The 14,179-nt window shown below is 43.6% G+C and overlaps 1 long non-coding RNA gene across 1 annotated transcript; it reads left to right on the forward strand.

The window, feature by feature from the left end:
• The first annotated feature begins 10,458 nt into the window (after window positions 1-10,458).
• LOC121275389 lies at window positions 10,459-11,885 on the forward strand. Its single transcript, XR_005942406.1, has 2 exons — window positions 10,459-10,918; window positions 11,396-11,885. It is a non-coding gene; the product is annotated as an uncharacterized LOC121275389 (long non-coding RNA).
• The last annotated feature ends 2,294 nt before the right edge of the window (window positions 11,886-14,179 follow it).

A 14,179-nucleotide genomic window follows, 5' to 3' on the forward strand; every position in this document is an offset into this window, starting at 1 on the left:
TGAGAGACTAAAACTCTGTTTATCCCAGCCTTAAATATATTCAACGATGGAGAACCCACAATCCTCTGGGTAGAGAATTAAGGTTCACAACCATTTGAGTGAAGTAATTTCTCCTCATCTCAGCCCTTGATGATCAGCCCCTTATCCTAAGAATGTGTCCCCATGTTTTAGATTCCCCTACCAATAGAAACAATCTCTCAGCATCTACCCTATAAGTCCCTTCAGAATCTAGAATGGTTCATTGAGATCACCACATTCTTCTAAGCTCCAGGAAATATAGCCCCAATTTACTCAGCCTCTCATCAGACCCTCTCATCCCAGGGACTAATATAGTGAACCTTTGCTGTACTGCCTCCAATGAGAGGGAAAAACATACTTGACCTCATCCTCACCAACCAGCCTGCCACAGATGCATCTGTCCATGACAGTTTCAGTATAAGAGAACACCACACATTCGTTGTGGAGACTAAGAACCACTTTCACATTGAGGATACCCTCCATCGTGTTGTGTGGCACTACCACTGTGCTAAATTGGATCGAACAGAACTAGCAACTCAAGACTGGGCATCCATGAGGTGCTGTGGGCAATCAACAGCAGCAGAATTGTACTCGAATATAATCTGTAACCTCAGGGCCTGGCATATCCCCCACTCTACCATTACCGTCAAGTCAGGGGATCAACCCTGGTTCAATGGAGAGTGCAGGAGACTATATGCCAGGAGCAGCACCAGGCATGCCTAAAAATGAGGTATTGACTCTCAATGATGGAGGAGCCCAGCACATCAGTGCAAAACATAAGGCTGAAGCATTTGCTACAATCTTCAGCCAGAAATGCCAAGTGGATGATCCATTTCGGCCTCCTCTGGAGGTCCCCAGTATCACAGATGCCAATCTTCAGCCAATTTGATTCGCTCTACGTGATATCAAGAAACGGCTGAAGGTACTGGATACTGCAAAGGCCACGGGCCCTGACAATATTCCGGCAATAGTACTGAAAGCTTGCGCTCCAGAACTCGCTGCGCCCCTAGTCAAGCTGTTCCAGTATAGCTACTACACTGGCACCTACCGAGCTATGTGGAAAATCGCCCAGTTGTGTCCTGTACAGAAAAAGCAGGACAAATCCAACCCAGCCAATTACCACCCCATCAATCTACTCCCGAGCTTCAGTAAAGTCATGGAAGGGATCATCAACAGTGTTAACAAGCAGTACTTGCTTAGCAGTAACCTGCTCTGTGACGCCCAGTTTGGGTTCTGCCAGGGCCACTCAGCTCCAGACCTCATTACAGCCTTGGTTCAAACATGGACAAAAGAGCTGAACTCCCGAGGTGAGGAGAGAGTTACTGCCCTCGACATCAAGGCCACATTTGACCAAGGAGCCCGTCAAAACCAGAGTCAACGGGAATCAGGGGGGAAACTCTCTGCTGGCTGGAGTCATACCTAACACAAAGGAAGATGGTTGTGGTTGTTGGAGGTCAGCCATCTCAGCTCCAGGACATCACTGCTGGAGTTCCTCAGGGTAGTGTCCTCGGCCATCTTCAGCTGCTTCATCAATGACCTTCCTTCAATCATAAGGTCAGAAATAGGGACGTTCACTGATGATTGCACAAAGTTCAGCACCATTCAGATACTGAAGCAGTCCATGTCCAAATGTAGCAAGATCTGGACAATATCCAGGCTGCTCAGTGACGCCCAGTTTGGGCTGACAAGTGGCAAGTAACATTCACGCCACACAATTGCCAGACAATGACCATCTCCAACGAGAGAGAATTTATCCTTCAACCCTTGATGTTCAATGGCATTACCATCACTATGTCCTCCACCATCAACGTCCTGGGGATTACCATTGACCAGAAACTGAAGTGGTCTAGCCATATAAATACTGTGGCTACAAGAGCAGGTCAGAGGCTAGGAATCCTGCAACAAGTAATTCACGTTCTGACTTCCCAAAGCCTGTCCACCATCTACAACGCACAAGTCAGGAGTGTGATGGAATACTCCCCACTTGCTTGGATGAGTGCAGCTCCCACAATACTCAAGCAACTGGACACTGTCCAAGACAAAGCAGCGCGCTTGATTGGCACCACATCCACAAACATTCACTCCCTTCACCATCGATGCACAATAGCAGCAGTGTGTACCATCTACAAAGTGCACTGCAGGAATTCACTCCTTCGACAGCATCTTCCAAACCCACGACCACTACCATCTAGAAGGACAAGGGCAGCAGATAAATGGGAACAACCCCACCTGGAAATTCCCCTCCAAGTTACTCACCATCCTGACTTGGAAATATATTGCTGTTCCTTCACTGTCGCAGGATCAAAATCCTGGAACTCCCTTCCTAACAGCAGTGGGTGTACCTACATCACATGGACTGCAGTGGTTCAAGAAGGTAGCACACCACCAGCTTCTCAAGAGCAACTAGGGATGAGCAATAAATGCTAGCCCAGCCAGCAAAGCCCACATCCTGTGAATGAATTTTTAAAAATCCAAGTATATCATCAAGCCAATTATGGTGGGCTAGCAAAAAATAGGTTTCAGATTTGATCTCATGTCTATGTTGATTTCAGCTGGTGTGATAGAAGAATATTACTATTTGGCCTCAACATTCCTGAGTTATGGAAACTTTCTGCTCTTCATTGCCATCCAGGAGCCCTTCAGGAAAGGTAAGAGTATGGTTCTTGGGTGAGAATAGTATCAGATGAGCAATGATGTCTGATGATGGTATTCATTAAGTTTATGAAGGCCTCTGTAGAACCCTACTCTATAACACCATTATGAGAAGCCAGAGGGGAAGAAAGTGGAAGAAAAGGAGAAAAAAATGAAACTATATTCCAATTGTTAAAAGAAAAAAAGTTAGTTTCCCTCAAAGGGAACTCATATTGGAGAAGGGCTGGCATGCAATTTGGTGCTGCCAGCCTCCATGCCAGTTCCCCACCACAATCCCAACCTCAAGCCATTTTCAATGAGAACAGCTCGGGGTGGATCAGCTGTCCATCAAGCATTAAAGGTCAATTATTGGTAATCACAAGGCCTAGTAAGGCCCGTACCTGCACTGACTGGAATTTCCAGTCTGCAATGTGGGTAGCCCACAGTGGGCTCAGGACAGGATGTGGTGGGGGGGGCATGAAAGATGCCCGCCCTCCTCTAGACCCATCACAGTTTCCGGACCCCAGTGCAGTCACTGACCTCCCCTGGAGGGGTTGCCCAGGGGTTGCAGTTATGGCTTTTTGGAAAGTAAAAATCAATTTACCATTAAAATCAACGAGCCCAGTATTTATAGGCCAGTCAGTTTAACTTCAGTGGTGGGAAAATTTCAAAAATTCTGGATAAAATTAATAGTCACATGGACAAATGCAGGTTAATTAAGGAAGGCCAGATGGATTTCGTAAGGGAAAATCATGTTTAAGTGGAGTTTGCTGGAGTTTTTTTGAAGAGGTAACGGAGAGGATTGTTGAGGTGATGTATATGGACTTTCAAAAGATGATTAATACAGTGCCGCACAACAGCCTTGCAAGCAAAGTTAGGGTTCATGGGATAAAAGGGACAGTCGCAACATAGATACAGAATTGGCTGAGCGACAGGAAATAAAGGGCTGAATCATCCCAGAATTGCATTAAATGCGGTAACGGGTGCTAAAAACAATATTTTACCCGCCAGCTGGAATGGCGGGTTTTCGCGTGTATCGTCCGCTTCTTGCCTCATTAATTGTGCAGCCACAGGAAACATGCCATCTCGCTGACAGGCAGCCTCTGAATCAGCCACCACACCATTTCCTCACCGTTTTCTCACTCTGGGTGACATATCCAAACTGCAGCCACGCATACAGTTCTCAATGCTTGCACCCCAGGACTGCTTCAGTGAAGACATGGCCCTGAAAACCAAGAAGAATTCAATGACCCGTCACCAGATTGCCTTTTGGAGGACTGGTGTGATGTCCTCCACCCCTGCTCTGGCCGCAGGGGGCCCATCAGTCTCACCGCTCCCACTTGGGATGCAGTGGCAGTGGTGGTCAGTGCCAGTGCCGCACAGAAGAGATTGGCCATCCAATGCAGAAACAGGATGAATGATCTCATCTGTGCCGCCAGGGTAAAGCAAATGTCTCATCACTCTAAGCTCACACACTCACAAGGCCATCACACATTCACTGGCATCTCACTCACTGCCAGCTCAAGGGACATCACCACTCACTCTCTCTCACACACACCCTTGCATTTCCAGCTAGCCTCACCTCAGCTGGAGACTGCCTCCTCAGCCCTTACCATCTTGAGGCCACTTGCACAGATCAACCTTTTCCCCTCCTTCCTCAGTACAGCCCTCACCCTGCAGCCTCTTCCCTTGCCTGAAACCACTTCTCCCCCTTCTCCAAACAAGCCCTAGCCTTGCAGCCACTGAAAAGTCACCCCTGCCTTATGGCTGGTCTGGTAGGTAGAGACCTGCCCGTGAACCCTCTTAAAAGTGATGTAGTGCTGCCTTCGAAGCTTCGCGCTGATGACCGCAAGTGTTGCCCAAAGCAAGGTGGGCAAACTAACCTCAAAGTCCCAAGCAAAGTGCAGCTCGCCAGGTGCATATTGTTTACGTACAGTTGTGAAACACGTTGGCATGCAACCATGCCGATGTGCCCAAATGATCCAGCGTGGGTGGGTGATTCCGGTCAGCAGGGCTTATAATGAAATAATAAAGTATTGAAATTAGGTTCCCAATGTGTGGTGCCAGGAAACGCAGCCTGCCATTGACGAGTGGAGCAGACGATCGCAAACTGGTTTTACAACAACATGAAACCGATTTTTGAGATCTCCTGATACTTTCCACTCCCGCCCGGTGACAGCTGCTGCAAACAGCTCTTGATTCTGTCAAGAGACTAGTGGTCAATGGATGTTTTTTGTGCTGGAGGAAGGTTTGTAGAAGAGTTCCTCAGGGGTCAGTATTGGGACCCTTGCTTTAACTGATATATGTTAATGACCTAGACCTTGGTGTACAGGGCACAATTTCAAAGTCTGAAGACAACACAAAACTTGGAAGCATTGTGAACGGTGAGGAGGATTATGTAGAATTTCAAAGGGGCATAGACAAGTTGGTGCAATGGGTGGACAGGTGGCAAATGAAGTTCAATGCAGAGAAGTGTGAAGTGATTCATTTTGGAAGGAAGAACATGGAGAGACAATATAAAATAAAGGGCACAACTTTAAAGGGGGAGCAGGAGCACAGGGACCTGGGTGTATACATACATAAATCATTGAAGGTGACAGGACAGGTTGAGAGATCAGTTAATAAATCATACAGTATCCTAAACTTTATTAACAGAGGCATGGAGTACGAGAAAAAGCAGGTTATGTTGAATTTGTGTAAGTCACTAGCTCAGCCTCAGCTAGAATAATGCATCGAGTTCTGGGTGCCGTACTTTAGAAAGAATGTGAAGGCATTAGAGAGAGTGAAGAAAAGATTCACGAGAATGGTTCCAGGAATGAGGACCCTCAGTTATTTAGATAGACTGGGAAAGTTAGGGCTGTTTTTCTGGGAGAATGCTGAGAGGAGATTTGATAGAGATAATCAAAATCATGAGGCCTCTGGACAGAGTAGATAGGGAGAAACTGTTCCCATTCATGAAAGTATCGAGAATGAGAGGGCACAAATTTAAAGTAATTAATAAAAGAAGCAAAAGTGATATGAAGAGAAAAAATTTTACGCAGTGAGTGGTTACAGTTCGGGATGCACTGCCTGAGATTGTTGTGGAGGCATGGTCAATTGAAGCATTCAGAAGGGAATTAGCCTTTTATCTGAAAAGGAAGAATGTGCAGGGTTTCAGGGAGAAGGCAGGGAATGGTATTAGGCGAGTTACTCATTCAGGGAGCCAGTGCAGACACAATGGGCCAAATGGCCTCCTTCTGCGCTGTAACAGTTCTTGATTCTCTGTGATCCTGTGACCAACACTTCTCCCTCATGACTCCATGCCCAGATTAGCAGCTCTCACCTCAGCTGGTATGGTTGCCCATCTGAGTGCTGGGAGCCTCCCATTGGTCCTCCAGCATCAGGAACCTGCCCACTGTCCCTGATTGGATGGCACACCCATTCCCTGGCCTTGAATTGTCCAGAGCATTAAAGATTGTGCTGGGCTAAAATTCTGCCCCATATGTCTTTTTAACAGCCTTTTCGACTTGGCCTACCACCTTCCAACATATACATGTGACCAGGTCTCCCTGTTCCTGCACTCTCTTTAAAACATTTGTTTATCTGGCAGCTTCTCACTCTTTCTACTAAAATACATCACTTCACACTTCTCTGCATTCAATTGCATTTGCCATGTGTCTGCCCATTGCATCTATGTCCTCCTTAAGTCTTTTTTGTTTCATTTCTTAATTTTGTATCATCTATAATCTTTGAAATTGTGCCCTATATACCAAGTCTAGATTGTTAATATAAATCAAAAAGAGCAGTAATCCTAATACCAATTCCCGAGAAAACTACTATATACCTTTCTCCAGTCTGAAAAACTTCGTCATTACTGTGCTTTCTGTTCTCGAACCAATTTTGTAATCCATGTTGCTAACAAGTCCATTGTATGGTAACTTATTAAATAACTTTTGAAAGTCAATATACACATCATTTGTAAAGTACTGTCCATAACTCTCTCTGTTGCTTCATCAAATAACAATCATGTTAGTTAAACATGATTTTCCTTTAACAAATTCACACACTTTTATTAGCTCATATTTCTCCAAAACCCAATTAATTTTGTCCCAGACCTATATTCCCTGAATACCTTGCAGCGAGGAATATTAAGCTCCCAAACCTTCCCTCTTTACACCAGTTCTCTGTTATTACAATTATATCATAGTCCTGTGTGACAATTTGTGCTTGCAGCTCACCAGCCTTATTTACCACACTCCATGCAGGTGCGCTCAAACCCATCTGAACCTGCCTCACATTTTCCCCATATCTAATCCCTCCTATTTATGAATATTCTTTACTCTAGTGTATTTTGTCTCTCCCAGTCCTGTGCAACTTATTTATTTTCTCTAAATATTTCATCCTGGTATCATACCCCTGTCAAATGAATTTAAACCCTCCCCAACAGTATGAGTTAACTTGCCACAAGGACACTGGTCCCAGCTCTGTTGAGTCCATCTTGAACAAATCCCTCCTGTCCCAGAACTGGTTGCAATTATCCAGGAATCTGAAGCCTTCCATCCTGCACCATTTCCCAGCCATGTGGTAATTTGTTTTATCCTACTATTCCTATAATCACTAGCATCCAGAGATTACTATCTTTGAGTTCCTGCTTTTTAACTTCCTCCCTAGCTCCTGAAACTCTGACTGCAGGAACTCAACCCTTTATCTTCCTAATGGAAAGAATCCAATCCATTGCCTACTACAGTTTGGAATTCTTATGAGAGCAGTAGTTCCAACTTATAATATGCAGTAGCTGGGATTCATTTCAATAGCAATGGTACTCAGGTCAGAGTTGTGCTAAATGTAGAAGGAAGAGTACAAGTAGGAGTAATAAAGACTAAAGTGAAGCCATAAAATGGATGGTAATGACAGAGGTAAGTGTGGAAATCATAGAATCAGAATCTCAAACCCCAAAAAAGAGTGTGCTTGGGTTAGGTCGGTCATAAAAATGTGAAAAATCTCAAACCGAATGCAAGCAACCTCAAACCTGCCCCGACTTGGTTTTAGCTGAGGTAATTGTGCGGAGAGAAAGAGGAAGGTGGGTGGGAAGAATGACCAACCCACTCCCAGGAGGGGGTTTGGTCATTCAAATATTTTGATGAGGCTGCATGCCTAATAATTTTTTCAAGCTTATGTTTAAGAATGTATTTCAAGTTTAACACTGTCCAGCACTGCTTGTGGGCCAAGAGGAGCATGAGTGCTTTCCCCAGTCTGCCAAGAAAATCTATTAGCCTTCCCAATTATCAATTCCCCCCACCATAATCACTGAGACACCCCCACAATTATTGAATGCCCCCCAATCCTCCCTTATCACTGACTCTCCCTGACACCCCTCCTTGACATATCTCCCTTCGATCTCCAACCCCATTCTGATCTCTCCCCCAACCCCTTCTCTCCACCATTTCTCTCCTCAAATGCCCCTCCAGACTTGGCACTTCATCTTTCCCACTGATTTCTTTCCAGCCGCCCCATCTTGCATTCAAATCTCTCTGCTCTCTCCCCCCTGCCTAATTTCTAATTTCTCTCGATAACTCACGGTCAACTTTTGACTCTCCAACTGTGCTGTATCCACCCACACCCCCAATCCCTCCGCCCCCTACACACGATCTCTCCCATGAGCAATTTGAAACATCCTGGGCTGCGTACAATCCTTCAGCTTTCCTTGCTAGACAGGGAGCCAAGCCAGTCAACCAGTGAACCTGTTAAAAAGTACATACACACCTTGGAGATAAAAGCCTATGACATTCCACATCAGAACTGCTCCCCCATTTCCCCGCCCCTTCCCTGCCACTCAAAAATCTCTACCCAGTAGATATCAGGGCCATGGAATGTTACAGCAAAAAGGAGCTCATTTGGCCCATCATGCCTGTGTTAGCTCTTTGAAAGATCTATCCACTTAGTCGCTGTCATTCCCTTTCCTCATAGCCTTGAAACTTTTTCCCTTTCAAGTGCACCTCCAACTCTCTTTTGAAAGGTACAATCAAATCTGCTTCCATCAGGCTTTCAGGAAATACACCCCAGAACATAATTATTTTAAATAAAACCTGGTTCTTTTTTCAATTATCTTAAATCTGTCTTTTCTGGTTCTCAATATATCCACCAGTGGAAACAGTTTCTCCTTATTTATTCTATCAAAGTCCCTCATCATTTTAAATACCTCTATAAAATCTCCCCTTAACTTTTCCTGCTTCTCTAGTCTATCCATATAATTGAAGTCCCTTAACCCTAGTATTGTTTTAGTAAATCTCCTCTGGGCTTCTCCAAGACCATAACATTCTTTCTAAACTGTGGTGCCCAGAACTGGACACAAGTCTAACTGAGGCCTAGCCAGTGTCTAAAGGTTTACCATAACTTCCTTGCTTTTGTACTACTTATAAGACAATGAAACACTCCCATGATTATTGAACCTCCTTATGTTTCTTTTAAACACCCTTATCAACTTGTCCAACTACATTCAAATATTTGTGAATGTGAGTTCCCAAGTCTCTCTGTTCCTGCAACACCTTTAAAATTGGACCATTTTATATTGTCTCTCCTTATTCTCCCTCTCAAAACTTACCACTTCACACTTCTCTGCATTTCCAATTTTCACCCGTATCTCCGCCTGAAACCTGCTACTATTACGGGAGATGAAGGGGAGAACAGTGTGGGGGTGCTTGAAAAGAATGCTAGCTTGAATTTGGAGGAAGATTTGGAAGAAGAGTATGTAACTGAGACAGCTTGCAAAGAGAGAAGACTAAAGAAGAAATTTTAATTAAGCAAGAAGGAAAGTGCCAGTTGAAGACTGGGAAATTTGGAGGAAGAGACTGTGAAAAGACCAGGTGCTGAGTTGGGTATGGTGGGCCTACAAACTAGAGTGGAGATATTCGATGTAGGACAATGAGTGTTGAGGTAACTTTTGGGAAAGTAATGGCTTGGATAGCCTGTTGAATATCCACATATGTCCCTTTCAGATTAAAACTCAACCAATTTTTAAATGTAAAGGTGCTTAAAGTTAACCAAAAGACATAATTTTTAATGCAAAAACTCAAAATTTTCTGAATTAGCGTTCCTCAACACACCCTGCCCAAGAATGTACAACCAACTTTGTCCCACCTACATTTGAATTTTCCAATTATGACTTTTATGGATTTATGTTTATTTTGTCTAACACAAGTGAAGAATGCATATATACATACAGTTTAAGTTACAATGCCTAAATAATTACCTGTTTTCACATGTCTTAGGCTTATAATATTAGGGCCATCCATAAATTGTCAGTTTGTTTGAAGACCTGTCAGATTTTTTTGTAGCTGTTGATTAACTTTTTGCTAGTTTTCTAGGTTGGCATATAGTGCTGGTGAACCAATCTCAACTAAGCAGCTGTTGGGGTGTTACAAACTGCCTCAGTCTCTCTAGGCTAGGCTGCACAGAAGAAAAATAAGCCAGGATTCCTGCTCTTGGTTGTAATATAGCGACCTCCCCTGGAAAGTATGTATGTACCTTGGATGAGGGCAAAATTGAACATTGTCGCAATAATCCTTATGGTCAAGCAGCTGGCTGACAGTCATTGTCTAGAAAAGGCTGAGATATGAAGAATGCCCACCGGAGTGTGGATAGCAACTATGCAATTGTGCCCCAGCAAAAATCAGCATTGGAGGGGAAAAAACTGGTATTTTTTATAAATCAATCCAGTTTATTTGCTTTACTAATTTTGGGACTCATTCATATATCAGTTCTAAATCACAAATTAACACACATCCCTAATTTACCTTGTACTGTCCAATTTAGCAACATCATTATTGTACAATTCTTTGTATTAATTGAAATACTTAATCCTGGATTTAATGCAATTTTCATCAGATTCAGTTCAAAAATTAATGACTACTTTGTGCCTGGAGACTCAGCATTAAAACACACAAGGTATTGTTTGGGTAGGATGTCGTCATTTACTTATGTTTTCACACAACTACAGTAGAGGGCACATGCTAATGTGTAAAGATTGAAAAGGCATGTCAGGAACTGTCAACGGTGGTTAAAATGATACACAACTGAATCCCTAAGTGCTCCTGACCCTTTTGCAAAACTGAAAAACATGCCCTGATACATGCTTTCAAGCTGTAGTTCCTGCCATAGCAAAATTAAACTGGAAAAGAACGATGGAAAATGTGCTTGTCATGTGTGTTAAGAAAGTCCTGTGCTTAAAAGCGAATGTCATTTCTTTTTGGCTGTGAGCTGCTAAACACAGAGGAACTTCTACACAACAAAGGTTAGACTTGAAAAAATGTTATCAATTTTCAATCCTATTATATTTTTGTAATACAGATATGAATAAATTACGGATACATTTGGTCATAAAATAAACATTGTATTTATTTGTTTATTTAACCAGGAAAGCTGTTTTAAGTTTCAACGTCATATTTTGAAGGGGCTTTTGGGTGCATCAGACTTTTAAATAAATTAGCATTCAAATACTGATGCGGTGTAAAACTAAAAGAAGTTGCGTGCAAAAATAACAAAAGTATAAATCTGTTTTTCGCAACACTAATTCCTCAAATTTTAAAAAGGAACAAATGATTTACTTATGAATATCAAGTAGTACATTTTCATTGCATGTATAACTACGGGGAGGTTTCAAATTTGTTAAAACAAATTAAAATGGGCTGCTTTACAACATTGTTTCCGTTGTCAGCGATCACCAATACCTTTGCAAAAAATATTTCTGTCTGCAATGTTATCCTCACAGTTACTGAACACTGTTATCTGGTTTGGAAGCTGTGATTGTTTCACCATCTATGCTGGCGCTGTTGGGCCTCCATGATACGCTGCGACAAAAGCTCTCAAAAGCTTATGAAATGGCGGATTGTACTGAAAAGTCAGGAAATGAAACCGAAGCCAGTGCAGTCGACAGGTTAGACGTAAAACATGGATCTTATGGAAGTCTGCCGGAATTAAACTAACTCGGAGTGGAGCCATGCATTATTGACTGCATTATTCAGCATAGCTGGCATCTAAAGGCTGACAGAAATAAAATAATTGCATTTGCTTATAGTGCACAGTATGTTGTGAAAAATAGATCAGAAAAAATGTCAACAGCTGAGGTCATTCAGGCAATAAAATAGAACCATATCTAAGCTTCAGGATCACAATAAGTGAGTTCTTTTGTTTTGACTGTTTAAGTATATTACAAATATTGATCTTTACATAGAATAATGGACTAAAAATCTATACATATCCACATTGCGTCATGAAATCTTTACTACTTTGGAACAAAGCTCCAACTTTCCTTCCTGTACAGCAGATTTTGTTGCAGGAAACAGGACACACTTTCTGGATGAGTATGAATAACTCCACTAACAAAAAGGTTGTTCAAAGAAGTGTCACAAAATTCGGATGCACAGCACCTGTATTTTTGGTGCTACAGGTGCAGTTTTAGTGCCAAATTGGTGTCTGTGCCACATAGACACACATCTAGTACAGTCTATGAAAGGTGGTGGTGAGCAGTAGGAGCATGCGCAGAATGTATGCAGATTGTGACATCAGCGCACAACAGATTTCACTCTATTGGTGCCACTTTTGACCTCAACGCTCCATCCAATGTGCCGTCTGAGTCTCGCACAGCTGGACATGCATTCGGCAGCAGGAAGGGCCCACTAACATTTCGATTTAAAGGAATAATCAAATATTTTCAGGTTAGTTGCTGATTGATTTCTATTGGCTGTTGTTGAGTGAGTATGGTGGTTCAAAGTGTTCATTAAAGGGATGTCTGAAGGGAGTTGTGGTGAAGGCGCTGTTCTCATTTCAAGGGTTCTGCAGACCACTTGCTTCCACTCATGGGTGCTGTAGCTTCTACCCTCCTTGCCCCACAGCATGATAGGGAGAATGAGCTGTAGCGACATAGTGGAGGACAAACTGCTCGGGGAGAGTGCGGGTGGGGTGGGCAGAGGAAAGAAAGAAGGTTTCTCATCAAGAAACCATATCCACTCGGTGCCTTCAGGGAGCAATTCTCCTTCCTCAACCTCATTGAGGAACAGTGGGTGTGATGTTTGTGCTTCACTATGGATGTGCTCACTCACTTGCCACAGGCAGACTTGCAACCTTCGAACAGCGCAAGATCAACATTGCCAAGATAACCATGTCCATGAACTTCTTCACTTTAGGTTTCTTGTAGACTGGAGCGTGGGGTATCTCCAACATCTCAATATTCACCATCAACTGTTGTGTATACTGACACTTTGTATGCAAAGAGAGAGAAATACATTGGCGTCTTGCTTTCCAAAGAGAAGGTGGCAGAGTGAGCATGCTGACTCAGCAGGATAGTGGGCTTTCCCTTGGTGCTGGGTGCCATTGATTACACATAAGTTGCTTTATTGGGGGTCGCAACTAAATTCGGAGCTGTACCACACAGCAAAGATTTCCACTCCCTCAATGTGCAGCTACTTTGTGACTATATTCAGCACCTCATGCTTGTAAATACCTGATATCCTGGCCTTTATTCTGCACCAATCTATTGTACCATCAGCATTTGAACCACCATGAGATACTAGAGGGTGGCAACTGGCTGACAAGGGCTATCCAATGAGCACCTGCCCCAAGCTCTGCGCAAAGCTGTGACTGACTCCTCCATGCTCCTGCAGGCTTTCTGGTAGGTCAACCAATGCACCACTCACTTCTGCAAGCATATTGATCAGCCTTTTTATGTTCGCAGCTCATCAAAATCTTTATCTGAGTCCCCTGCAGTAGAAAATCATATGCAAACTCACCTTTCAACAAGCTGGCACCTGTGCTCCCCTCTACTGTTGCCCTGGCTACGAGTGTACCAAATGACTCATCACATTCACATCCTGCCCCTGAGCTGCGCTCTAATGTATGCTGCGCTGGAGGCCTTAAGGGAGGAGGTGCACGGGAGAGGAGATGCCCTCGCTCCTTGGTGAAGCAGGAGGCCCTCCAAGCAAACTTTGCAAAGGCAGCCATTGACATTGGTATAAGCAGTGTAGAACCAAGGATCTGGATGCATGCTCTCTGTCCAGCTGTACCATACTATCTGAGCTTGTGGCTGTAGGTATGAATGTGAATGATGGTGCTTTGTATTTATCAGTCTCCTCTCCATCTTCCATTTCTTGTTCCTGTACCATTGCCCAGCCATGTTGTATCTCTGGGTATCTGAAAGGAGAAAGGCAGAAGGGGAGGATTGTGTTGAGGGGAGGGAGGAAAGCAAGGGGGGCATTGTTAAACCATCTGCAGTTTGTAAGTCAAAAGATTGGGGGATGAGGGGGAAGAGGGATGTGAGAAGATGGATTAGGTAGGAATGTACTGTCATTTCCAATGGTTTCAGCCTCGCTGTTGACCATGGCCTCATAGCTGCTCCAATGATGACCAGCGCCATCTCCTTCATGGGGATGAGAGCTTACAGCCATGCCTGTCCCCAGCCATTTAGGTTCTGCTGCCTACAGTTGTGTGCCATCTTGTCCTGCAAGTCCATCAGGAAATGTGATCCAATGTGTTTGGCTCATGTGCCTGTCAGGTTGAC

The sequence above is a fragment of the Carcharodon carcharias genome, chromosome 2 (assembly GCF_017639515.1).
Source record: "Carcharodon carcharias isolate sCarCar2 chromosome 2, sCarCar2.pri, whole genome shotgun sequence".
NCBI classification, from domain to species: Eukaryota; Metazoa; Chordata; class Chondrichthyes; order Lamniformes; family Lamnidae; genus Carcharodon; species Carcharodon carcharias.